Source organism: Tenrec ecaudatus, chromosome 15, assembly GCF_050624435.1.
Source record: "Tenrec ecaudatus isolate mTenEca1 chromosome 15, mTenEca1.hap1, whole genome shotgun sequence".
Lineage (NCBI taxonomy): Eukaryota > Metazoa > Chordata > Mammalia > Afrosoricida > Tenrecidae > Tenrec > Tenrec ecaudatus.
Genome location: NC_134544.1, coordinates 2,597,901 through 2,623,537, shown reverse-complemented (window position 1 = coordinate 2,623,537; position 25,637 = coordinate 2,597,901).

Below are 25,637 nucleotides of genomic sequence, written 5' to 3'. Positions count from 1 at the left end.
CAGCGTAAGGAAGGCTGCCCACGGGAGGAAGGGCTCTTCTGCCAAGGGGAAGCTGTGTGTGCTCCTGGTGCCCAGGGGGCTCCCTCCAAAGGGTTTTCATGATGGTGCCTAGGGACCCTCCCAAGGGCTTGTCACAGTGTCGGCTGGGAAATCTAGGGGCTTCCTGCTCTGTGTGTGTGTGTGTGTGTGTGTGTGTGTGAGAGAGAGAGAGGGGGGGGGGGGCTTTACCATGTTTGAAGTAGCCATGGGCTGCCATAGAGAAGTATTCAGAAACCACAGACCCATGGGGTTCCTCCCGGAGGGAAATTGAAGCCATGTGCACACATGCACCTGAGTCGGCTCTTTTCGATTCCTAGACAGGCCTTTTTTCAGGTCGGAAGCTTCATCTGAGCCCACTGATCTTAGCATTCTGCTCTGGCGGTGTTTTGGACACACGTTGAAATCAAATGTCACCGTCTACTTCCTGGAGGCAACACAGCCCCTTTGAGGCAAAGCTGGAGAGACTCATCTCACGTACTTTAGGCATGTTGTCAGGAGAGACCAGTCCCCGGAGAAGGACATCGTGCGTGGGAAAAGTATAGGGGCAGCGAAAAAGAAGATGACTTTGGACAAGATGGATTGACACAGTGGCTGTGTCAATGGCCTCAAACCTAAGAGCCATTGTGAGGGCGGCACGGGACCAGGCGTGCTTCCTTCTACTGTACACGCGATCACTGTGCGTCAGCACCAATCGACGGCCCAGATACAGCAACAAGAGTAATGACAACAGAAGTATTTGGTAAATGTGGGCAGCACCCTGAGGTGTTGTGAGGAGGCTTAGCGGTGGCCCCTTTCTCAGAAAGGCGTGCCAGGCTCAGGGGAGAGGAAGAAAGAGGCAGCAATGTCATCACCAAGAATCTTCACACCTGGAAAAGGAGTTCTTGCCCGGTGCTGATGACGTGGTAATGGTGCAGAGGGCAGCTCATCGCCATGCAGCCCCTCGACGGAGGGAGATGGATCATTATCATCTGATAATGAAATGCCACCCTGTGCTGAGGTGGAAGGGCCCCTGAAAGCATCGCCCCTGCTTCCATGTTTGGTGTGAGGCCACATCTCAGGTTGAGAACCACAGAGCTTTCTTTTGTCTTCCTACACAAGATTGCAGATCCACGGCCTTCCCTGCCAAGACAAACTCCACAAACGTGATGCTGTCTATCGTTCGCAAGCTCCTTGGGCAGTAAAATGTATGCCAGCCATGGCTCCATGCGGCTCAGCCTGGCTCAGTCCCGGCTACTGAAGTGGCCACAAGGATGAGCCCACTTTGAAAATGTGGGAGAACCAGAACGCTAACTGGAACAGGAATAAGTGACAGGTCCAAGCCTTCTGGAAATCTGCTCCCCTGCTTGGAAAATTAGGGCACTGTGTGCATGACATAGCACCCAAATCTCTTCCCGGCTGAGCTGGAGACATGGCTGCCCTGATCAAAGACGGCGCTGGGAGCCCCTTGCCACAGTCCTGGCAGCAATCCAACCTCCTGCATCAGGCCCCTGAAAGGACTCACTGGTCCTCTTCAGAGCCTGCCACCCCGGAGTGTTGGTGGTCATTATTCCCATTCCAGTTAGCGTTCCAAATCACCCACATTATCAAACTTTGGGTTTGTTCTGGTTTTGTTTCACTGGCTGTGACCAAACGGGTTTGTAGCCCAGATCCCAACATTCACCGGCACAGGCCATGGAGGCTGTTCCTTATGCCCTTTAGCGTGACTCTCCGTACACTGGATTGCTGAGGCCTGACTCAGAGGCCCGCGGAAGTCTTCCTTAACATCCAGGACTAAACGCACAAGAGAGCAAGGAGCTACTGCCGGTTTCCAATCAGGAAAAGTATGTGTCAGGGTTGTATTCTGTCACCACACTTGTCCGATCTGTGTGCGGAGCAAATCCTCAGAGAAGCTGGATTACGGGAAGAAGGATGTGGCAGCAGAACTGGAGGAAGGTTTATTAACAACCTGAGATATGCAGATGACAGCCTTGCTTGCTGAAAGTGGGAAGGACTTGAAGCCCTTGCTGATGAAGATCGAGGATTGTACCTTCAGTGTGGATTACAACTCAATGTCAGGAAGGCCCGAATCCTCTCCAATAGGTAACATCATGATAAACGGATAAAGATGGAAGTTGTCGAGGATTTGGTCTTGTTTGAATCCACAATCGATGCTCCTGGAAGCAGCAGTAGAGAGCAAAAAGACATCTTGCATTCGAGTGCTGCACCAGGCCTCGTTGGAGTATTGAAGAGCAAGGATGTTCACTCAAGGACTGAGGCGCACCTGGCCCCAGCCATGGTCTTCTCCGTGGCCTCCTATGCCTGGGAACATTGGGCAGCGACTACGGAAGACGGGGGAGGAATCAGTGGGTTGGACTTGTGGTTCTGGACAAGAATATGGAAAATGCCTTGGACTGCTGAAAGGGCAAATCGATCTGTCTTGGAAGAAGCAAGTTCAGGTGCTTCTCAGAGGCCAGGCTGGCAAGATTTTGTCTTCCATCCTTTGAACAAGCGGTTAAGAGAGACCAGTCCCTGAGACTCGGAAGGGACATCACATTTGGCAAAGTGAAGGGGCAGAGAAAAAGCAGGAGGCCCTCGACGAGATGGATGGACACAGTGGCTGCAACAATCAACGGGCTGAGACATAGGGTTAGTGGCGAGGATGGCGCAGGACCGGGCAGTGTTCCCTTCTGCGCGCAGGGTCCTGTGTGCACAGCGTCCAGAGTCAACTCTGTGGCGCTTCACAACAACAAGCTCATCAACCCACTGGCTGTCAGGTTGATTCTGAGTCAGTGGTGACCCTATAGGGCAGGTGATAACCGTCCTGTAAGTTTTTGAGATTGACCCTTGTATCAGTTGGCAGTTTTGGACTGCTGACTGTGTACTTAGCCTCATGAGCCACCACGGAAGTACATGCACCCTCGTCCCTGACTAAAAATCAAGCCCATTCTGCACTTCAGAGCTCATGTGTCTCCACAGTGGCAAAGAAGGTATTGTGGAACCAAAGCTCTTCCCATCTTGTCTCTGAAACATTCTAGAAATTTCCATCTGGACTGTGGCCCATTTGGAGTAAACCAATAACAGTCACAGCAGCAGGACATGGGACTGCACCCTGTGTGCTGTTTCTGACGACCTGTGGAGGGTTAGTCATTCCCAACGCCCTTTCCTACATTAGATGACAAAGAAAGGTTTTGGCTAATAACAGCCCTGCCGGGAGGACAGGATTCAAACTAGGATGTGGGTGAGGGGGGTCCCTCCCTCTGCAGCGACTCCACCTCCTTACCAGGTAGTCATAAGTTGCTCGTGGAGGACCTTCGGGTACAGGACCCAAGGGGACAGCTCCCCCAGAGAGAGGGCACCTTCTGGTCTCCACCTCTGATTTGCAAGGGACATAAAATAAATAGGCATCCCCAATTCGAATTCCCCGGGATTTCATCTCTAGCGCGCAGGATTAAAATATTGATTTTCCAGCAGGCGTCTGAGAGATAAGAGCCGGGTTTTGATGCAGCAGTCTCCTGTGGGAAAGGAGTCCGAACTCCACGTGGGGGCCTGTCACCCTGTGTGTCCTGTGTGCTCTTCCTGTGCTAAGCTCTTTCTGTACCACCCAGATTGTTTGCGAAATTCGTTTTGGATCCACCGCCTGGTGTGTGCAGAAAGAGGGTCTTTCCAGTCCCTAGGGAGGGCCCTTCTTAAAAATGCTGCCCAGCTCAACCTGAAGCTTGATTCACAAACGATGGGAGCATCCAGGGCACACCATATATATATATATATTTTTTTTAATTTTTTAGCTAATTTTTTTATCTCTCTCCCAGCACTCCTCCCTCCCTGACCCCACACCTCTCTCTCTCTCTCTCTCTCTCTCTCTCTCTCTCTCTCTCTCTCTCTCTCTCTCTCTCTCTCTCTCTCACTCTCTCTCTCTCTCCCCTTGTTTTTCTGTCCCTCTCCTTGGGCGTCTCCCCTGTTCCCTCTCCCTCTCCTCTTCTCTCTCCTCTCTGTGCCTCTCCCTCTGTCTTCCTCTTCTCTCTCCATGTCTTTCTGTCTCCCTCTTCTCTCTCTCTCTCTCTCCCTCCTTCCCTCCCTTTCTCCCCTTAATTGCCCAGCCTTTACAAACCTATGCAGGAAAGCACCCCCTGTCCATTGCTCTGTCAGATGCGCGCGCGCGCTGGGAAAGCTATTGGGTTTATGGAGGAGACAAACATTTCAGGCATGCCATTCTGGGGTAATGAAGCATGGCGGCAAAATATACCTGTGCAACATTTGATAAAGATGAGCTGACACGCCAGTCCAAATAGGCTCCTTTGTATGTGTGCGCGCGCCTGCTGTCCCCGCTTTCATCCCGAAGCAGGAGGCAGCGCGGCGGCGGCGGCTGGCAGGGCCAGGGGCGCGAGAGCGGCTCGCACAATTAGACCTCGTTTACCCCTGGCCTTGATTGCACCCACACGCCCCTTAATTTATGGGATGTGTGCTCCTTTGCTGTGCCGGGAAGAAGAGGGGAAGTGCGTTCCATTTCTCTTCCTGTCTCTGGCTAGCCAATTCTCGTGGTGCTTCGGCTCCGGAAAGGACAATGGGGGAAATCCCTGATGCGCCATGCCGGGGCCCTTAAGTTAAAGTGGTTTTTCAGGGGCTTTATGGCCCTCATTGTCCTGTGATTAATGCAAAGCAAAATTAGAGCCTACAGTTGCACATGGGCACATCAGCCTGAGAGAAGGCAAAGGATTTCCTGGGTTAGTTTTACAGCAAACACAGTTGCTGCATCATCCCCAGACAGAAAGAGGGCTGGGGAAGAAGAGTGGAAAGGAGAGAAACAGAGAAAGAGAAGGAAAAAGATCAATGAGCAGGGGATAAAGAGCAGAGTGGAAGAGCGGGGAGAATCAGAGACAGAGAGGGAAGACAGACAGAGGAGTGGGGAGAGAAGACAGGGAGAGAGAGACCGAACAGAGAGGGGGGAGGAGAAGAGAAGGAAGACAGGAGATATGGGGGGCAGATTGAGGGGAAAGGAAGAGGACAAGGACAAGGGGGAGGGGGATCAGGAGGACGAGGGGCGGAGTCGAAAGAAAAAGAAGAGAGAAAAGAAACGGGCAGGAGAGAGCCCCAGGAGAGAAGAGGCGAGCACAGAAAGGCAGGTAGAGAGTCCACGGAAAGGAAGAAGGAAGCAGGAGCGGGCACACACCTATGTGTGCTGCAGCGATTTCTACACCAGCGATCAAACACCTCAACTTCGGAGGAACGCAGGGGAAATTCAGAACATGCAATCACCGGGATACCCTGCATCTTTAAACAAACAATGACCCGTCTTGAAGCACCTGGAGACGGGTTCGGAATGAGAGCGCATGGAGCCTTGTCCAGCTCACAGAGATGAAGAGGGCATGGCGCCCTGGGGATCAGGGAAAGAAAGAGAGCAGGTGTCACCCCGAAGGCTAAGACTGTAAAGATGATGTCGAGGGCAGGGTCGGGGGTGTTGTTGTGGGAGAGGGAGGGAGGGGGACAAAAATGGACCACATACACGGGGCGCTCAGGGGCTGGGGTCACTGGTTGATGAGCTGGGCTGGGTGACTACATAGAATATGTTTTGGTATCACATTCCACACACAGAAAGAGAAAATATATGTGTATGTGTGAATCAAAACAATATGGTTACATTGTTTTTGCTTATTAAGACAGTGAGGAGTCACATTCTCAACTCAGACCCACGCACTGGCCGGAGTGGCTATGAAGGGGGGGTGGAGGTAAGACTGAAACAAAAGAATGTTTTTTAAAAAGACAGAGGTACGTGGAGAAGAAGAGGTGAAATGGAAGAGACAGAAGCAGAGAAGAAGAAGAGGCGAGAGACAGGGAAAAGACGACATGTGTCTACATGTATCTATATGTGAGGCTGGGAGGCAGAAGATTACTCCTGGACTTCCAGCCCACCTAAAGCTCTCTGCACCGCATCTTGGGTCCCTGGTCCAGTCCTGGAGCCTTTGCAGGGATCTTCCACCTGAGCGGCCTGTGGACCCCAAACCAGGCGGGCCTGTCAATCATCCTGTCTTCGTGCTCTTGATAGCGCAGCCTGAGCTCTGGTCAAGGTGACAAGAGGAGACTGGAGGGTGTGGCCTCAGAGGGCTCAGTTCATGAGGGAGCCTGACAATTTGAGAGGGTGGTCTCCTTCTTGCCTCCTCTTTCTCTTGGCAGAAACCTTGGTGGGTGGGGGGTATGAGGGCATGAGGGTGAACTCGGAGACTCACAGGCTGACTGTCCCCTCACTGTACTGCCGGTCCTTTTATGCAGTCCCCACAGGTTCTGGGCAGGATCACCACCCTTCTCAGAAGTGTGCTCGTGTGGGAGGAAGATCACTCTGGTCACTATCACCAGGCCTGGTGGTCTGGGTGGGCCTCACTCTGACCTCAGTGCTGCCCACCCTGGCCCAGGCCTCGGCCGCACACTGTAAGGAGGAACAAGTGGGTTGCAGGGTGAAAAGGCTGGCATTCCAGTATTGGCTCAGCCACTTGTCAACTTGGAAATGTCTTAGCTATCTGAGCTTCTGCTCTCTCATCTAAAGATAACTAAAATCAGAAGACCCCACCAGCTGTTCTGAGGAGCAGTCTGCTTCCATAATGATTACAACGAACCAGATCCACTGCCACCGAGTGTCTTCTGGCCCATAGCAAGCCTTGGGTCAGAGCAGAACTGCTCCTTTGAGTTTCTGAGACTGTACCTCTGGATGGGAGCAGGCAGCCTCATCTCTCTCCCAAGGAGCAGCCAGTGGCTTAGAACCTCCAACCTTGTCACTGGCAGCCCAACACCTGACCTGCAGGGCCACCAGGGCCCCGCCCATCAGACTACAGCCATGGAAGCTTACAGCAGTTCTACTCTTTCCTGTAGGGTCGCCATGAGTCAGAACTGATGGGGCCGTCATGGACTTAGTCATAGACCCAAGAAGGATTCAGGGAAAGTCAAAGTAAAAGGCTTGTAGAAAAGCACATTGTAAATGCACCGTGCTGTGTGCAGGTTCACTTCAGTCTTGAACTTTTAACAGTACTGAGGGGACTATTGGTAATGCCCCCCAGCTCGAGCTCCCAGTCACCTCTGTGTAATGCACCAACACCATCCTCACGATGCTGGGCTTGTGCGAGCCCACTCTCGTGACTCCTGTGTGCACCCAGCAGTTTGTGTAGCTACAGGCAAACTCCACAAGCAATAAGAGAAGAGATGTGTTAAATCTTATGGGGGTGGGGGGATTAATAGGCCCACATATTATAATGCTGCTGCTCTAAAAGTATCTAGGTTCTATAAAAAGTCCCAGTAACTCAAAGCTTCCGTGTGCCTTTGTGAAAGCCATTACATTTATTTCATTCTTTTAATTTGCAAAGTAATGGTAGAAATGTCCCTGGAGAGCCACAGCAATGAGAACCCTCTAATGGAAGTCGTTCGAGGAGTTGACTATTGTTAAGTTGGTAATAGAAAACACATTACTGACAGGCAGAGATGTATGTACGGGGAGGTGGGGGTGCTATATAAACATATAAGAAAGACCGTTCCTTAATCACACAAAAATGGTAGCGCTGAAGGAAATTCTGAGGTTCAGGTGAAGGTTCCAACATTTCCTTTTAGTCAGGTCAGTGGAGGAATTCTTTGACAAGTCTCGACTGTGCATCTGTGGCTTCCCCCGTGCTCCAGACCTGGGATGTTTCCATGGCCATGGGAGCCCTGGGGTTCCTCTCTGTGGCTAATCCCTCTCACGGCACCTCTGTCTTTGCTGGGGGGACGGTTGAGCAAGGACTTGCTGAGTTGTTTTCAAAGGAAGCTGTACCATTTTACACTCTAATCAGGAGGGAAGGAAAGTTCCAGTCACTTCACACACACGCACCCCCGCTTGATGTTATTGTTTGGTTATCAGCTTGTTTTGAATTGTTCTTTTGTCCCTATCAATTTTCGTAAAATGTATCTATAATATATACATATGAAGAATTTGGCATCAAAATTGGAGGAAGGTTAACTAACAGCCTGTGCTGTGCAGATACCACAACCTTGCAAGCTGAAAGTGAGGAAGACTTGAGGCACTTGCTAATGAAGAGCAAGGACTGCGGCCTTCAGTGTTACAACTCAATGTCAAGAAGACCCACATCCTCACCACTGGACCATTAGGTAGCATCATAGTAAATGGGGAAAGGTTTGAAGCTGTCAAGGGTTTCATCTTGCTTGGATCAGCAATCACTACTCAGGGACGTAGCAGTCAAGAGATCAAACAACACATTGCATTATGTAAATCTGCTGCACAAGCCCTCTTTCAAGTGTTGAAAAGCAAGGAGCTTACTTTGAGGACCAAGGTGCGCCTGACCCAAGCCATGGTATGTCCAGTGCCCTCGCCTGCCTGTGGAAGCTGGACGTAGAATAAGGAAGATCAAAGGAAAAGGTGATGCATTTGAACAATGGCATTGGCGAAGAATATTGAAAATGCCATGGACTTCCAAAGGAACAAACAGCTCTGTCTAGAAGGTGTACGACCAGAATGCTCCTTAGAGGCCAGGATAATCTCATGTACAAAGACCAGTCCCTGGAAAAGGCCGTCATTCTCGGTAAATTGGAGGGGCAGCCAAAAAGAGAAAAGCCACTGACACAGTGGCTGCAACAATGGCCTCGGACATCGCACAGTTGTGAGTCTGGGCGGTCCGGGACCACAGTTCCTTCTGTTGCACACAGTCTCCGTGAGTCCGAACCAACTGAGGGCACCCCTGCCTGAAGACAGCAACCACATAGAGACCAGCATCACATGCAATCTACGCTTCCCTAGCCACGGCGCTTACCGCAGAACAGATCACATGCTGCTCATCGGCAAGTTCAAGTTGAAGCTAAACAAGAATGCAAGTTCATGAGATCCAAAGTAGGACTTTGCGTGGCCCCCTCATGGATTTAGAAACCGTCTCAAGAACAAATTTTGATGCATTGAGTCTAATGATCAGAGACCACATGAGTTGTGGGGCGACATCAGGAAGGAGGAAAGGGGTCATTTAAAAGACGGGAGAACAAGAAAAGACCAAAATAGCTGTCAACGAGACTTTGAAGTTTGCTCTTGAACACGGAGTAGCTAAAGCTAAAGGAAGAAATGTGAGATAAAAGAGCTCAATAGAAGATTTCAAAGGACGCTTTCAGGTGAAATAAAGTCTAACACCATAAAGAAAGGTGCAAATGCCTGCAGGTAGAAAACCAAAAAGGAAGAGCATGTTTGGCATTTCTCTATCTGAAAAAAAAACTAAAAGAAAAATTCAAGACACAACTTTCAATACTGAAGAATTTTATGGGTCAAATTAATGAGCCCTGGTTGTATCATCAGGTAAATGTTGGATGGCTCGCTGGGTATCAGTTCAAACCTGCCTGATGATCCACGAGAGAGAGATGAAGCTGTCTACTTCCAGAAAGATGTGCAACCTCAGAAACCCTATAAAGTGTCTCAGCGAGCCACAACCAACTTGACGAGAGTGGGTTTGACTTTTTTTGTACGGTGGATAAACTAATGAAGGATACAAGAAGCATAAACAGAGGATAGAAAGAATCTACTGAGTCACTGAGCCAAAAAGAATTGGTGAATGTACAGCCATTTCACAGGGTAGCTTGTAGACCGAGGACAGATGGTTTTGAAGAAAGAGGTCCAAGCTTCGCTGAACGCATCCTTGAAAGATAAGACTCCAGTTGTTAATGGAATACCCACTGAAATGGCTCAACAAACGTATTCAAGGCTCGAGGCCCTCAATCATCCACGCTGAGAAATTTAGAAGGCATCCACCTGTCCAATCAACTGAAACAGCCCTCAATCTGCCATTTATATCACATGCAAATAAAATTTGGCTGATGATGATTCAGAAATGGTGATGCACTATATCAACAGGGAGCTGGCATGCATTCGAGCTGGATTCAGAAGGCCATGAAATGAGGGACATCATTGCTGCTGTCAGGTGGGTCTAGGCTGGAAGTAGAGAGCGTCAGAGCTGTTGTACCTGTGCTGTATGATCCAGGAAAATGCATCTGACTACGAGGCTTCTAACAAATTACAGCTCACGGTGCAAAGAGCAAACGCCAGAGCATTTACCTGTGCTCCTGCAGCACTTGCCCACAGACCAAGAGCAGTTGTTCAGACAGAGCAAAGGAGACTGCATGGCTTAAAATCCGGAAACGTGTGTGTCATGCAAGGCTTTGCCCGAGCTTGTTCAGTCTGTACGCTGAGCAAATCATTTGAGAAGGTGGTTCTCTATGGGAAAGAATGGAGCATCGGGATTGGAGGGAGGCGCATTAACAATGCGTGATGTGCAGGGGACACTGCCTGGCTTGCTGACAGTGAGGAGGGCTTGAAGATCAAAAGCTGCAGCCTTCATGCTGGGTGATGCCTCAACACCAGGAAAGCAAAAATGCTCGCAACTGGACCAAGAAGCAACATCCCGTGGGAAATGGAGGAAAAGGTTGTCCTTGTCCAGGATTTCATCTTCCTTGGACCCACAATCCGTGCGCAAGGAAGTGAAGTCAAACAGCACGCTGCACTGATCAGATATGCTGCTGACAATCTCCTAAACTGCTTGAAGGGAAAGGGACCGCTTTGAAGACAAGGGTGCATTGATCCAAACCACGGTCTTATCAGTCACGTCGTAGGCGTGGAGAGAAGATGGAAGAGAGGGCAATAGTCCATGCCTTTGCATCACGGTCCTGGTGACCAACATTACATAGACCACGGGCCACCAGAGGACTGAGGACCCTGTTTGAAGGAAGTCCAGCAACATGGCCAAGAGAGCCTCACCGCTCGGGTGAACATGTCATCGGAAGGGCATGAAGCTTGGTAGAAGGTCAGCCGAAACATAAAGAGGAACATCTCCCATGAGATGGACCTGGACCAACAGGGCACAGGGCCAGGCAGCGTTGCTCTCTGCTGTGTGCCGATGGCTAAGAGGAGAACCAGCTCAAGGGCTTCTGACCTCTGCGAAGAGTGGAGTGGGCAGGTTTCTGTTCTCGTGGGGCGTCTGCGTATCGTCCTTGGTGAGGGTTCCTTCACGGCTTTGGGGTGAACGTACTTTTTTTGTTACTGATCTGTGCGGATCCTTGGTGTCACCTACACATTGCCAGTCTTCTCTTCAGTGTTTGAACTGCTTCCCTCTGCTCTAGAGTATATGTTGTTTTTTCCTCAGTGGTGCATGTTGAAGACCAGAGCTTTAAACTTTGATGAAGTCCAATTCATGCATTTTTATTTCTGAAAAGCACTTGTTGATGGGTTTTTAGTGCTTACATTAATTAAGAGGGCTCATTTGCCAATTACAGAATCCTCTTCAAATACATAAAAATTCATAACGGGAACTCTCCAATTCACATTTTTTCCTTCTTTGGAATGAACATGTGAAATTCAAACGCTGCTAGCACGAGGAACTGCCCTGCTTCACCTCCCGTTCGGTAACACGTGCTGTCGGTCCTAAGATTACGGAGACTAATGAGGCTCACTTTCACCCTGTTATTAGGTCAAGTGCCTGGAATGGGGTGAACTTAACAGTAAAATGGCTGTAGAAGATTTGGATTGTTTAGCTTCTGGCTAAGTTTCTTTCATTGGATTTTGAAAATAAAATAATTGATTATGAAGAATCTAGGCATTTATGAAGAGTTAAATTCTGTATATATTAAATAATGGAGACATCCTCTGCAAGAATTCGGTCTTGTTTGTCCCGGTGTTCTTTTGTGGTTTTTGTTTAATTTTACTTTTCAGAGGTTGGGTAGTTATAAGAATCTCCCTAACTAGAGTAGTGACCACTTCTTTGAAATATGGACGATTAGATCCCCAGTCTCCGACTTAGACCCACTGGGATAGTCTCTTTGGCATCTTCTACTCCGTGGGTCTCCCCCTTCCCCTCACCAGCCTGACCACCACCCTCTATTTCAGGAGCCCCTAGCAATATGCTGGTGGAGAGAGTATGCAGATACTTACGTACCCTGCTCGTCTCCGTCTGCTTTCTGTCTAACTAATCTTAACCTCTCCTTTCACCCTCTCATCAGCATGGTACCAACCCTGCTCTCCTCTGGTTGCCTGTTGTGTCCTCTTACTCTGTGGCTGGATTCAGGAGGTCCTCACGATGAACCTTCTCTTTGGTCACTCACCTTACAGCCGAACTTGGCATTCTCCCACACCTCCTCACAGTCCAGTGATCGTGCATGCTTAGCCAAGTCTTCTTCGTGGCCCTATGCCCAGGCAAACACGCCCTCCTCCTGCTGCAAGTCCAGCCTCACTGATGCCCTCTTCTCTCCGTTCTCAGGAGCTCACGGTACCCTGGGAGTCGAGCAGGCTGGGAAAGAAGACCAGCTGTTGTCAGTTGCCTCCAAGTCTGTTCTAACTCATGGTGACCTCACGGGCAGTAGAAGAAAGAAATGTTTCCCAGTTGTGTCAGTCTGGGTGGACTAGAGAAACAAATTCATAGACACTCATGTGTGTAAGAGAGAAATTGTACATTAAGAAAACATCCCAGTCCAGTCCAGATCAAGTCCATAAGTCCAATATTAGTCCTTGAGTTCACTATTAGTCCATATGTCGATACTAGTCCATAAATTCCTCTTTAGACTCAGGCAACCATGCAATGACGCTGAATACAGGAAGATCACAGGCCAGTGGGTAGATTGTCTTGTGGATCCAGTGGCAGTAGAAGCATCTCAGCGCTGGCTCCACATGGCTCCTCCATCTCCAGGGCTCTGATTCTGTCAGCATAGCTCTATGTGGCTTGTTAACAGGAATGTCTCTTAGGGTGGAGTGTAGCTGATCTCCAGAGAGCTACTTATCTCTGTTGTCAGTCAGGTGTGAGCTGTGACCTGACTGACAAGCTGAACTCCACCCCTTTACTCTTAATAGTCTCGAGTTGACGCCATATTATGTAACTACCGCACCAGTCTTGTGCTTTCTTCATGATCTGTGGCATGTCTGAGTCCATTGTTGCAACAATGTGTCCCTCCATTTCACTGAGGGGCGCCCTTACACACACACACACACACACACCCCGCCACCACGTTACCCACCATGATGTGCGCTAACAATGGCCGGGCTTGACAATGACGAGTCCAAAGTCAGTACAGTGGTGCTCTCCAACCCTGGGTCCCTGCATCCATGTGCTCCCAGCACCCCAGGAGAGGACCCAAAGGCTAGTCTACTAGGTGCAGTAGGAGAGATGCTGTGGGCCCGGAGAAGAGCCAGTCCTGGGCCAGAAAGCCTTTCTGCCCCTTCCTGGTCCACCCAGCAAGCAAGCTTCCCTCATAAAAGGCAGGGGACTACAGTCACTCCAACCCTGCATGGGGCCACCTTCCTGAGAGGCGCTGGTTGGCCGAGCTTGGTTGCTAGCTGGCAGCCACAGCACTGAGTCACCTGACACCTACATGACGAGGCTCGGTGCCCAGCAGACAGCCCCAAGAGACCACGGGGCAGGTTCAAAATGGTAGATCAACTGTTTTCCAAACTCTCTAGAGCCAGGGTCATTCATCCGAGGCCAGCTGTGAGTGTACTTGATCCCAACGGCATGGAAGGACGCCTTTGGAAATGCATCGCGACTCGGCCAGCACAGGCTGGCAGCAATAAATCCGTGCTTGCCTTTGCAGACAGTCCTTCCTTGCAGTGGTGTCAATGCCATTGTGAGAACTGAGGGCTGTGTGCTCCTTCACCTGCCTTCCTGCCAGGTGAAGAACTAAGCGGGTGGGCCTGCTTCCACGTGCGGCCTGGGAACCAGCGGGCACAGCTGCGCAGACCCTGGGTGGGCCACACGTACACCCCAGAAGGTCTCAACAAGTCATCTCAAGTACAGCAAGGACTCGGGGCCACCATTCCTCCTCCCCCAGCCTCGGGACCAACAGCAACGCTTCCTTCCAGAGCAAAGGCCAGGGCAGGCGGCGCCAAAGGAGGAGGAGAGGAAGATGAAGGGGGCCTCAGGAAGGGAATCCGAGAAATTGTGAACCGAGCCCAGCGGATGCGTGAGGCCCCTGCGAAGACAGGGACAGGGGAACCTTCCCTTGGCTCACGCTCCAGCAGGAGCGCGATCAGATCTGATTTACTCCCATAGTTCCACAATTTTCTCGAAAATGTGCAATGGTGGGGCAGCCGGGCAAGGAAGGAAGAAAGGGAAAAAGAGGTGAGCGTGTTGTGAAAGAATGCTTCGGCTCCACTTTATGGTAAAATTATCCCGTGCTACCTGCTCTAATCCCCCGAAAACAAATTAAATCCTCACTAAGCTGACTTTAAATCAATAGTTTCATTTAAGAATAGTGTGACTTAATAAAAATAAAAAACTAACTGGTCCAGCCAATTTAAGAGGGAAATAAATCATTGCCTAAGGGAAGAGGGGGTAAAAAGCAGATTTGACTTGTATATGGGCCTGGCTCGGTTCCGGGGAGTGGGTGGGGGAGAGTCCACCATCTAAATGAACCAGCCTGAGGGCTGGCTTCCCAGGCAGGCCCCGAGAATGCAGGTAGCAGCCACCCCGAATCAGACACTGCAGTCCCACATAAAATATCCCCAAAGCTCAAGCGTGGCACTCAGGGGCCCCAGGCTTCTGCAGCCCTGCCCCCTCACGGTCCAAGACTCCAGGTGCAGATGGAGAGAGGTTGTCTGGGGCGGAAGGAGACAGATTCTGCATGGGGACCTGGGAGGCGGAGATGTAGGTTTCCTCATCAAGGAGGTTGCAGATACTAAAACAAGCCCTGGAATGGATGCAAACTCCATTTGCAAACCTGATAAAAATGCAAGAGTTGGGCAGCAAGGGTTTCGTTTTTGTTCTGCTTTGTTTTGCAGTATCCAAAATGAGAATTTCAATTTTATGGGATGAAAACAAAATCCACCTAAGAAAAAGGACTACATTCAAAAACACTGAGCCGGTAGTTGCTGAGAATGGCTCAGTCCCGTAACTCTAAACTAGTACTTTATCCCATTTAATGGATTACTTCCTTAGTAATCATATAAATTAGAAAAATGCTCATGACCCTGTGCTGGCTGGCTTTATTTATGATTATGTATTGGAGATACATAAACATTAACCTGAGTGCCTTTGGGCCATAGCATATCAATATTATCAGTGTCATGATTACCACCAGAACATTTTTAAATTTTCATAATTATAAAATGTCAATTCAGTGACTCACTGATGTTCACTGCCAAACAGGAGACATTTATTTATCATGTTGACATGAGCAAATAAGAAAGGATAGCCTTTTTAATGCAGGCTGTAAACCCCAAAAGGCAAAATGGACCCACTTTTTCCCTTCCATAGCCACTCTCTTGGGACTGGGTGAATGTGTTGATCTGGAAAGTGTTTGCGTTTATCAACTGGAGAGATTAGTTGAGTAAGATGATAGAGTTTGATAGGAAACACTGTCACCCAAATCAAGCTCCCAAAGCCCAGGTAATGCTCAGGTATTTGTATTATGACAGCTCAGGTTTTGTGTGAACATGGCTGGGCCACGTGGTTCAGCAGTTAGGACCTAGGAACTGGCCATGATGAGACCTCTTCAGAGATGCGGTCTGCTTCCAATATATGTGAGTGACATAAAAAGGCTTGTTTTCTTCTTGCCGGACCTGCAGCATGCATCTGGCTCCTGTCCAATCTCTGGTACTTTGGATTTTCGCCATATTGCCTGCCAATCCTGGGACTCATCATCACCCTGCCATTTTACCTGCTGACCTTGGGTTCATTCACCTCTGGAGCCAGAAGCCTGTCATTTTGCTTGCCAACCTCCGGTTCATCAGCCTTGCAGCTGCATATTAAGAGAAGTCTCCAGTTTGACCCCTGACCTATGACTTATACCTTCTCTGCTTCTACAGCTATGTAAGTGATTTCTTTCTATGTGTCTCTACAAATCTGTGAGAGTCACTGGTTTTTCTTCTCTGGAGAACCTGCCTAAGACATCTACGTATCACCCGTTGCTATCGAATGAGATATTTGATAATGTAGCCTCAGTCTTATCATCTATAACATGGGGATTACAACACCTATGCCATGCACAGGGTCACTAGGAGGCCTAGTGGTCAGGAGTGGTCTGTCAGGGTAAAGAATGTCCAGATGCCCTTTCCGCTCAAAGGCACATGTTGAATCGACACAGCATTACAGGGTTTCAATGCAATAAAACGGTGACATGGCCCCATGTGATCGAATGATGACACCACCTTCCTAAGGAAAATAATGTAAAAAATGTAACTCAAAGGCTTCTTCTTACACAACTCACTAAAGACCATTCTCAGTGGAGCCAGAGCAGGTCAAGCTCATGGCTCAAAATAGAAGGCAATGGTAGCAAGGTGTCAGCAAGGAATTTCTCTAAAGGTGCTCAAACTTGAGTGGCTGGCGGGAGGAATCAATGGCTACTTCACAGCATCAATCTTGGCCCAGGCAGCAAGCCGGAAACCCGGCAAGGGAAAACAAGCAAGGTATTTGTTTCTATTTGTAGTAAGTTAGGAGCATTCTCCTCTTCTGGAAGGTCAGGTCTTTGTTTTCAATATCCACTCAAGTGAAAACGTTCACTCTTATGAAGTAATTCCACAGCAGCCTCTCCTTGAAGAGTGGCTTCACATCACTGTGTGGATGACTCCTCAGGTGCCCGGGGAGGGAGGGAGGGGGGGCTTTATAAACGGAGACCCTGAGGATAGCAGAGAGGGCCCTGCCAGGGCTAAACCCAGGGCCTAGCGCCCTGTCTCGAGATGCCCAAACTCCCAGTCTTCTCACAGAGTCTGCCGTGTAGCAGCAGCTCTGGTACCACAGGTCTGAGACCTCGGTTCAAGAGCAGCAGTTAAGAAGACACCTTACCTGGTGCCTAGGTAAAATGCTATGAAACTGCTTCCAGTGACATGAACAATGAATCCAGAACATTCCATTCTTGCTGTCCCCACAGGTGTTTTCAGAATTCTCGCTGTCTTTCTGAGCATTCCCATGAGCATCACAAAAAGACTCAGCAGAGGCCTCAGACCAGGGAGTCACCCATCTGGGACACCTTGCCTGCCAGTCAAATGAAACCAACATCGGTAGCTGTAGGTGCCCCGACTACGAGACCTGCAGGCTCACTTCACAAAAGACAATGGACTGGTGTCTGGTATCCCCAGAGAGCCACAGTTCATCAGCATCCAAAGCAGATGTCATTCAAAAGAAGCTGACCTCAAAGCCAAGGGAACCCATGCCAGGCTGTAGAGGTGTCCCCAGCGTCGCGATGATACGGATTTGGGGGGCTCACTACACAATCAGATTGCTAGCACCTTCCCTGGAGTTGTCATGGCATCATTCTGAGGTCAGGCAGAGAAAGCTGCATGTCTAATGGGTGCCCTGATAGTCGCGGAGGTGCTGCTCTCTGGATACCCCTTGCTCCGGGACAAGGCCTAGGAGCAGTAAGCCCTCAGTATCAGAGACCAATGAATTTAGGGCATCCTAGGTACGGGGCTCCCTGCGTGGGCTCAGTGCTTCACGGTCCACACAAAATCAGTCACACGGGCCAGGACCAACGGCACCAATGAGACCGCTCCTGCCCTGGTGGACAGTCAACCCTGGGAGGAGCAGAACCTCTGGGGTCTTCCCCACCGGGTCCCTGAGCTGATACTGCGCTGGCCACCCCCTGCCCGTCAGAGTGGGCCTGGGCTCTGTAAGCTTTGCCATGGCTTCTTGTCCAGAAGCGTGTTGCCACTTCTTTCAACTTGGGTGCCTCTGGGTGCAATCTCCAACCTTTGGGTTAGCAGCGGACTGTAAACCATGTGCAGCCCCAGGGACTCTGGGCACATTGCAGGACAATATTTCAGTCGAGAAGAAATCTCTCTGTGTGCACGCCGTTGCAGACGCCCCTCGTACAAAGGAGTTCAGTGGGAGAGGCACCCTAGAGTGTTGGCTTCTCTTCTTTTGCTTCCTCTACTTTCCAGGCAGCAGAGGAACCCAGAGAACATGGGGCTGAGACCTTAGCAGCCGGGGAATGAGAGTCTTCCCTTTTTTGTCGGCTCCTGCCCTGCGTGTGGAGACAGACAAAGCCAGGCGCCAGTCGTATGCGTCCTCGTAGCGCCTACAGAAGGCACAGACGCACACGCACAGGCCAGCCCTCGCTTCGCTGAGGAGAGCTTCCTGCTCCAAGCTCCATCTGCCCCCTGAAAACTCGTTTGAAAGGGCTCCGACAGAGGGCATGAAAGCAACCGAATGGTGAAAATATTTCATGAAGCACAAATAGCATAGCAGGATCCAATAAAAACAGTTGATGGATGTTCACAGTTCCTCAGGGCCCGTAACATAGTCCCAAAGCCTGGAGAATCCCCAGCACCAGACTTGGCCAAGTCTGCTCCCCTCTCAAAGTCAGAGAGGCAGCTATGGAAATAGTGCCTGCAACTAGACCTGAAGTGGCAGCCCTGTCCACATGTCACATGGCCATGTTGCAGACAGCATGACTATCCTACCAGCTCAACACAACTGGTCACCATCACCGATCTTCTCCTTAACTCATGAAGGCACCGTCTGAGCGTGACGACCCCTCTCTACCCTCAGAGCGTCACAGTCCGCCTTGGACCGTGGGAACTTGCCATACAGTCACCCACAGCTGGTGATGAAAGCACCACTTTTCACAAGGTGATGTCTCCTTCCACTGGCCCCCAGGGGGGCCTCTGGGAGCCAGGGAGCTAGATAGACACAGGCATCATCATCTCTGATATAAAGTTCATGGTTCACAATCAGACAAATCTGACTCCTTGGACGGGTCTCAGGCCTCCCTGCGCCCTGGCTGCCCTTCGTCAAGAAGGCAAGAAGACCTACCTCTCCTGGTGTGGGAGGATTCCGTACAGTACCTGGGCCTGGCAGACAGGAAGTGCTCCGTACCTGTGAATCAGCGCTCTGCTGTCTTTCATGGTCATTGGTATGGCATGGCACATGCAGGTGAGCAAATGACAAGTCACGGCGACCCTGTGAGACTGAGTAAAGCAGCACCATACACATCCCTGGGCTGTCATCTTTACAGGCTCAGACCACTGGGTCTTTCTCCTGCCCAACTGCTGTTGGGTCCAGACCACCAACCTTCCCATCAGGAGCTGAGCGTAATCACGGCACCACCAGGACTCTGAGGAACAAATAGGCAAGACAAGGTGTGTGAACGCTGCCAAACGTTTGCGAGCGAATCGAATTAGAAGATAATTAAATCCTTCCACAAGCCCTTTAAATGCTCTCATTTATGATAGGCTTGCAGGTGGGATGAGCTTCTCTGACCAATGGGCCACTGTCATCTCCCACGTGAAACAGGAACCTACTCCTTGGTTCTCTTGGCTCTAATCTTTGAAGAGGCAGGTCATCGGTCACTTTCCTGAGGTGCCCGTGGGTGCGTTCACTCCAGTGAACGAGTAGAACTACAGAAACCCTTTCCCCTGCCCAGGGTCACCGCGAGTTGGAATACTGATTCGATGACAACAGATCTGGTCCTCTGGTCTTGGCACCTCCTCACGATAGATTAAAACGCGGACTGGCGGGTAGAGAAAACAAAGAGAGTGGCACAAGGAAAGGTGAAAGGAGAGGGGCAGGTCAGTTGCTGGAACGGCTATCAAACCGGAAACCCTTGTAAGACCAGGCATTTCCCGCTCCTGGGGTAGAGGGCTAGGGTGCGACTCGAGACCAGCCAGAAACCACCTGTAGAGAGGGTCAGCATCGGCAAGCCCATGAGAGACTACAAGAAATTTCTAGACTCTGTATGTGACGCAAGTAGGGGGATGAGAGGAAAGAGGATCCTTGTGGATCCTGAGTGCCTTACAAGTCACAACGAGGACTAGGAGGGAGCCTGCTGTGGAGACTGGGCCACCTCCCGGGTCCCCTGAGGGGATCAGGGTAGACGACCAGGTGGTCAAGAAGACAGTTGCCTCTGAGTGGTCACGTGGCCCTGAACAGAACGCAGTGAGGACCATACAGGCTCTGTGGGGCCTGGCAATGTTGGGGAATCAGCAGCGGGGACATTGGGGTGGTTCCTTGCTTTTATGAAGTCTCTGCTCCCCTAGAGAAAGGGAAGCTTAAATTGGAAATGAAATCACATTTCAGAAAATGTTTGGTATTTCTTGCACAAATATTTGAGAACCAAGAGGGTTACCTCCTATAAGCAACAATGACTGGAGCTCAGGTCTGTCGCGTCAGCTCACTCTTAGGAGTCACCTCTTTTGGGTCCCTGAGCGTGCAGAAACACCTGCACCCGGCTGGCACCCCCACGCTTACAGACAGTCCTGTTCCACACACGTGCTAAGTTCCGGACTGACGCCCTCACACTCGTTTGCTGTGTGTATCTATGGTGGCCTAGCAACGAGGGCGGGAAACGCAGACACAGAGGGCAAGGGTCACACCTGCACCCGCGGGTTTCTGAGCAGTGGCTCCCCTCTGAGCCCTGCTCTCATCCCTCCCCCACGGCCAGTTCCTCTTCTCTCGTGGTCTTATTAGGACAGACCATCCCCAGTTACAAACCTCTGACTGTGTTCAACTGTGCTTATGAATCAACTCCTGTGAAGCTGATTATATTACATAGAAATGGAGGTACAGACGTGAAGTAGGTACTGCTTCGCTCCTTGCATCCAGAAGCCGTTAGTCCCACCGTGTGGTTAGGCTGCGCATCACTCAGTATATCTGGAAGTGTTTCCTTCATACTTTTGTACGTGGAAATGTACACTGGGTATTAAGACTAACACCCGTCTAATGGGCCAATGAACCCTATCTGCTTTGACTTTCGTACAAATTTGACCTGGAGACAGAACTGGGAAGAGACCTTTTCCATACTCTGGGGACTTCCTGTGGTTTCCTGTAGAACCTAGTGGGATAATGAAACAATGTCTGGGAAAATCCAGCTTTCCCCGGAAGTCTTCTTTCAAAGCTAAGAACTCTGGGAGTTGGAAAGGGCAGTTCTCCTCTCCTCCAGATGTGCCCGCATCCCAGCTAGGAAAGAACCTTCGTGGAATGTTGTGAGATGATGCAGCCATCTCCCGAGGAGGACAGGGTATTCTGCACAAGCTTGGTCTCTCCTTCTGTATTCTGAGGATGCCTTGCCTTCTCTTGTGGAAATGGCAGCCAGTGCACCCACCCAAGGAGTACAACATTAAAAAAATCACTTACAAAAAACTCCAGAAGCATCACTGAAAAACGTACTTGGAGCCACTGATTCTCACCAGAACTTTCTCCAGAAAATTGAGATGGATTCTGACACCAAGCACACCGATTGATTCTGTTGACTGCTCGATTGTTCTCTCCATGTTCACTGCTTCCTTCCCTGCTTGTCACCTGCCTGTTGGTTTCTTCTTCGAGTAATGGGCGGTGTTGTGAAGAAATGAAGCTTGGTGTCCTTCTGAGTCCCCAGCCATTGTCCAGGTGGGTCTCTCTCCTCACCTGTGCTGTGCAAGTCCCCTGTCTTCCAGCCTTACTTCTAGTCTACTAGGCAACCTGGCCATCCTTTGACGTGGCTCTCCCACAAGGTCACAAGGTCACCAGAGGGCAGTGCCTTCTCCTCTGTGGTCTTGGGAATCACTGGGTGGTGAGCCTAGATATGCTCTAAAAAGTCTCTGACAATTCCTACAGCTCTAACACCCTGCTCTGTGCCTCTGCCTGCACATTTCCCCTGCCTCCCTGCCAATTGGAAACCCTGACCCTGACTACCCACCAAGTCAGTAAGCAGCCAGCACAGTGCTTGAATCACAGCAGCCCCTCAGCAAGTGATAGTCATGCTGTTTCCATTGTTACTGTCTCGTGTCCACGTCCAGCAAAGGCCAGCTCCCATCCACCATTCCCAAGAAGCCTTCGGTGACGGTTGTGGTCTATAATAATCTCTCCCTGTGAACCCACACCACTCAGAAGATGCACAACTACATACTCTCTTCAACCCCTATTTCTGAACTGAATGGTCTTTCATTAGGCATCTCATAGGCTATAAGGTCACTGTGAGTTAGAATCAACGGGATAGAAATGGGCTTTAGGAACCCTGCTGGCTCACTTGGCTGTTTGCTGAAAGGTCGGTGGTTCCGATCCACCAGCTGCTCCATGGGGTTTGAGCTCTTCAAAGCTTGTGAGCAGCCATCTAAGGTGGACTTATGGGCCTCTCCCTGTCCCCAGGTAAAAAGAGTGAGTAAGACTGAAGACACACAAAGCAATTGGGCCAGTGGACTGACAGGCTATGTGAACCTCAGTCTCCATGACCTTGGGACCAGGTGCCCCCAACTGCTCTGAAAGGAAGCTGTCATAAGGTCATGGCAAATGTGGTGGAAGAAACAATACTCACAGTCATAGGAAAGAGCTGCTTTACTGGTCAGACAGAGACTGCTGGAACACCTGGGACTATGGCCCGGGGTCACCCTCCGGTCTGGAGCCAAACTCCCCCGTGGTCAGCTTTCCAGCCAGACAATAGGCAGGCCTGCAAGGGGAATGATAAGACAGTGAGATGGGCACATCTGAGACGCATCAGCTGCTTGAGATCAAAAGGCAGCGTTGACCTAACCATCCTGCAGGATGGTTAGGGAAGGGTGAGGGATGGTGACAGGAGGCTGTGTGGCAAACGCTGGAACATGGAAGGGACCACACTGGATGTGACCAAACAAAATGGGTATAAATTGTCGCATGTAAAACTGATGACCTGCCCTGTAGACCTTCACCTAAATCACAATAAATGTTGCTTTGTTTTTAATTAACAACAACAAAAAGATTGGCAGCACTGGAAATCCTATGGGACAGTTCCCTCGGTCCCACAGGGTCTCTATGAGAGGAAATGGGCTTGATAGCAGTGAGGGTGTTTTGGTGTCTAGCCTGTGCAGCACCCCCAACCAGACGCGGTTGTTTTGGTGTCTAGCCTGTGCAGCGCCCCCAACCAGATGCAGAGGAGGTCCTTGGTGCTGCAGTGATTTGCAGCTACCAAGGTGCCATTCACAAAACTCTGTGCCTTACTGAACAGCTGGAGCTATAACAATGGGGGGAGTTCTGAGCACCTCATTGTACCAGGAACAGCATGTCAAGGGAGAGCCCTGGCCCAGATTGACCCCAGGGGCCAAGGAGTCTCTTTCAAAGGAGGTGAGCCAGTTGAGTGACCCACCCACTTGCAAGGAGCCTTTGGAAGGTGAGCGAATGCTCTCAGCTCTTCCATCCACTTGCAGTCCTGAGTAAGCCTGGAGATGGGGGAGCTTCTGCCAAGGGCCTGCCTTTAGCTTACCAGGAAGTTGTACCTGATCCTATCAGTGAATACCGTATCATTTGCCAAGAATAATATGATTCAGTCAATAATCTGCTTGCAAGAGGGAAAGAGAGAGACCCAAGTGCTACGGTGGTGAAAATTCATCGAGTTTAATGCAGCTCACACGGACAGCACTTGGTGCGTCCTGATGGAAACATCAATCGTCAAGGAACTACATCAGTCTCAGAAGACACCCTTGCCAGGAACCCACCACGCCATACCAGCCAGTCAGCAAGGCTGGCTCTACTCATCTCCGAAGATCGAACGCACAGGATCAACTACATCACCCGCACACGGCCTCTCAGGAGCAGAGTGATGCACAGAGATTGACAAGGCTGAAGCCCAGAGCTCTCCATGGAGAGATGCTGAACCAGAAGAGGCAGCTCCAGTTTCACTTAGCCCAGTCCTGCCTCAGCAGAAACAGCTTCAGAGAAAAGCATGCCACACACGCACTCTTTCCATAAGGAGCCGGAAATCGCGCGCATGTGTGTGTGTCGCACAAAATGGAAGAAAGCGCTGGCCTCCTGGGACTTGTACAGAGGAGACACCTGGATGGGGACAGCTGTGTGGCGTGCACCCTGAACTGCAGCCCTCCTCAGACGGAGAAGGCCACTTCACCTGCATCAGCTTTTGCATGCGTTTGCTTCCACATCTGTCCCAATCACCAACCTTTACCCTAGGGCAGGGTTCTCCACCTTCCTAATGCCGCGACCCTTCAATACAGCTCCTCGTGTGGTGGGGACCCCAACATAAAATTATTTTCCTCGGTACTTCATCACGGTCATTTTGCTACTGTTATGAATCGGGTGACCCTTGTGAAAGGGCTATTCGACCCCCAAATGGGTCGTGACCCACAGGTTGAGAACCTGTCCTACAGAGAGCTTGGGGAGCGGAAGCCTCCACACACCTGAAAGGAGAAAGAAATGAACATCTGGGATGACGCCGTCTTGTTCGGTGCCACCAAGTCCATTCTGGATCTCAGAGACCTCGTGTGACAGTGGACTTGCCCCCGTAGGGTTTCTAGTGGGTCACCTAGAGGGCAGCAGCTCGCCACCGGGCCGCTCAATGGTCCAAACCAGCCACCTTCCTGTTAGCAGGCGTTTGCTCACCTGTTGCACCACCAGCGTGCCGACGCAAATATTAGGGTCACGAAGATGGTCGATTCTAGCCATCAATACTGTCCTCAGGATGAAAGCAGACACTGTTGTCCTGCTGCTGAGAAGACTCAACCGTCTGAAGCTCTCTGAGGGCCTCCAGGGTGGAAACCTGGGGCCATGGAACAGAAGAATGTTTATGCAAAAGAGCACTCGCATAAGATCTCCTGAACTTCCCGAAAGAGCCTCTAACCGCCTAATCTAACAGGGACTTTCCCCGCGTTGAGTAGCAAATGCTCTCCATGGTCTGGCAGATTGGGGCTTTGACAGTGAGAACCGTGATCTGCAGAACCTCTGTCAGTGTTTCTCACCGGGCTCTCTGGACATTGTGGACTAGGCCATTCTTTGTCGCAGTGTGGGGGGGGGCACTCTCCTGTGCATAGTAGGGTGGTTAGCTGCATCCCAGACTTCTACCGACCAGACACAAATAGCTCCCCAGCTGTGATGGCCAAACATGTCTCCAGCCATTGTCGAAAGGGCCTAGGGATCAAATGTGCTCCCTGTGGAAACCTCCCGTCCTGCGTTGAGAAAAATGCTGCCTTCTGTTGGTAACTCCGGACTGAGCTCAATGCCTGTCACCTGAACAACAAGCAGCAAAGGACGCCCCTCGCCCAGAGGAGGACTTCCTGAGCGAACCCAGGTGGTCTGGACAGTGTCGGGCTTTCCTCGTGGTTAATGCAAGGGACAAAAGGCCCAGTGGTACTCAGGCCCTGCTTGATGGACAGCTTTTACATCCTCCTCTGGGAGCAAATCCTTCTCGCTTTCGAAGGACACCCAGACAGGTTACCTAATGATCATTGGGACATTGTGGTACCGATTTTTTTAATGAAATACCCATAAATATCTTGAGCCTGGAGGTTATTTCTCTCTGGTCTAGATGGCCTCCCTCATCTTAAAATAATTTACAGGAATGCTGCAATTATGGTCGGGTCAGAGTTGTTTTTTCTGTGCATCATGTTACAGAGATGCCCATCAAATGCCCAAACACAGCACCATAAATCGTTGGCTTCCTTGGTAGGCTCATATAGGCCTGGGTCCCCCGGGGCCTATCAAAGGGTCACTTGGTGTGGGGCCAACCTGACAGGCATCTTCCCCCCTTGCCTTTTTAATTTCCTCTCTCCCTTCCTTTCTTCTCCAGGACACTACATCTTTACATAAAAGGCAACGGACTCCGTTTCAGAGAGATTCATTTTAAATAAAATGTTTTTGAATTTAGCAATAGAAGAAGAAAGGGGAGAAAAGTGAAAAGAGGGGGGAGGGAGAAGAATAAGAAAAGGCTTTTCTTGATAACTTGCCTGGAGCTCTTGGCTCGCG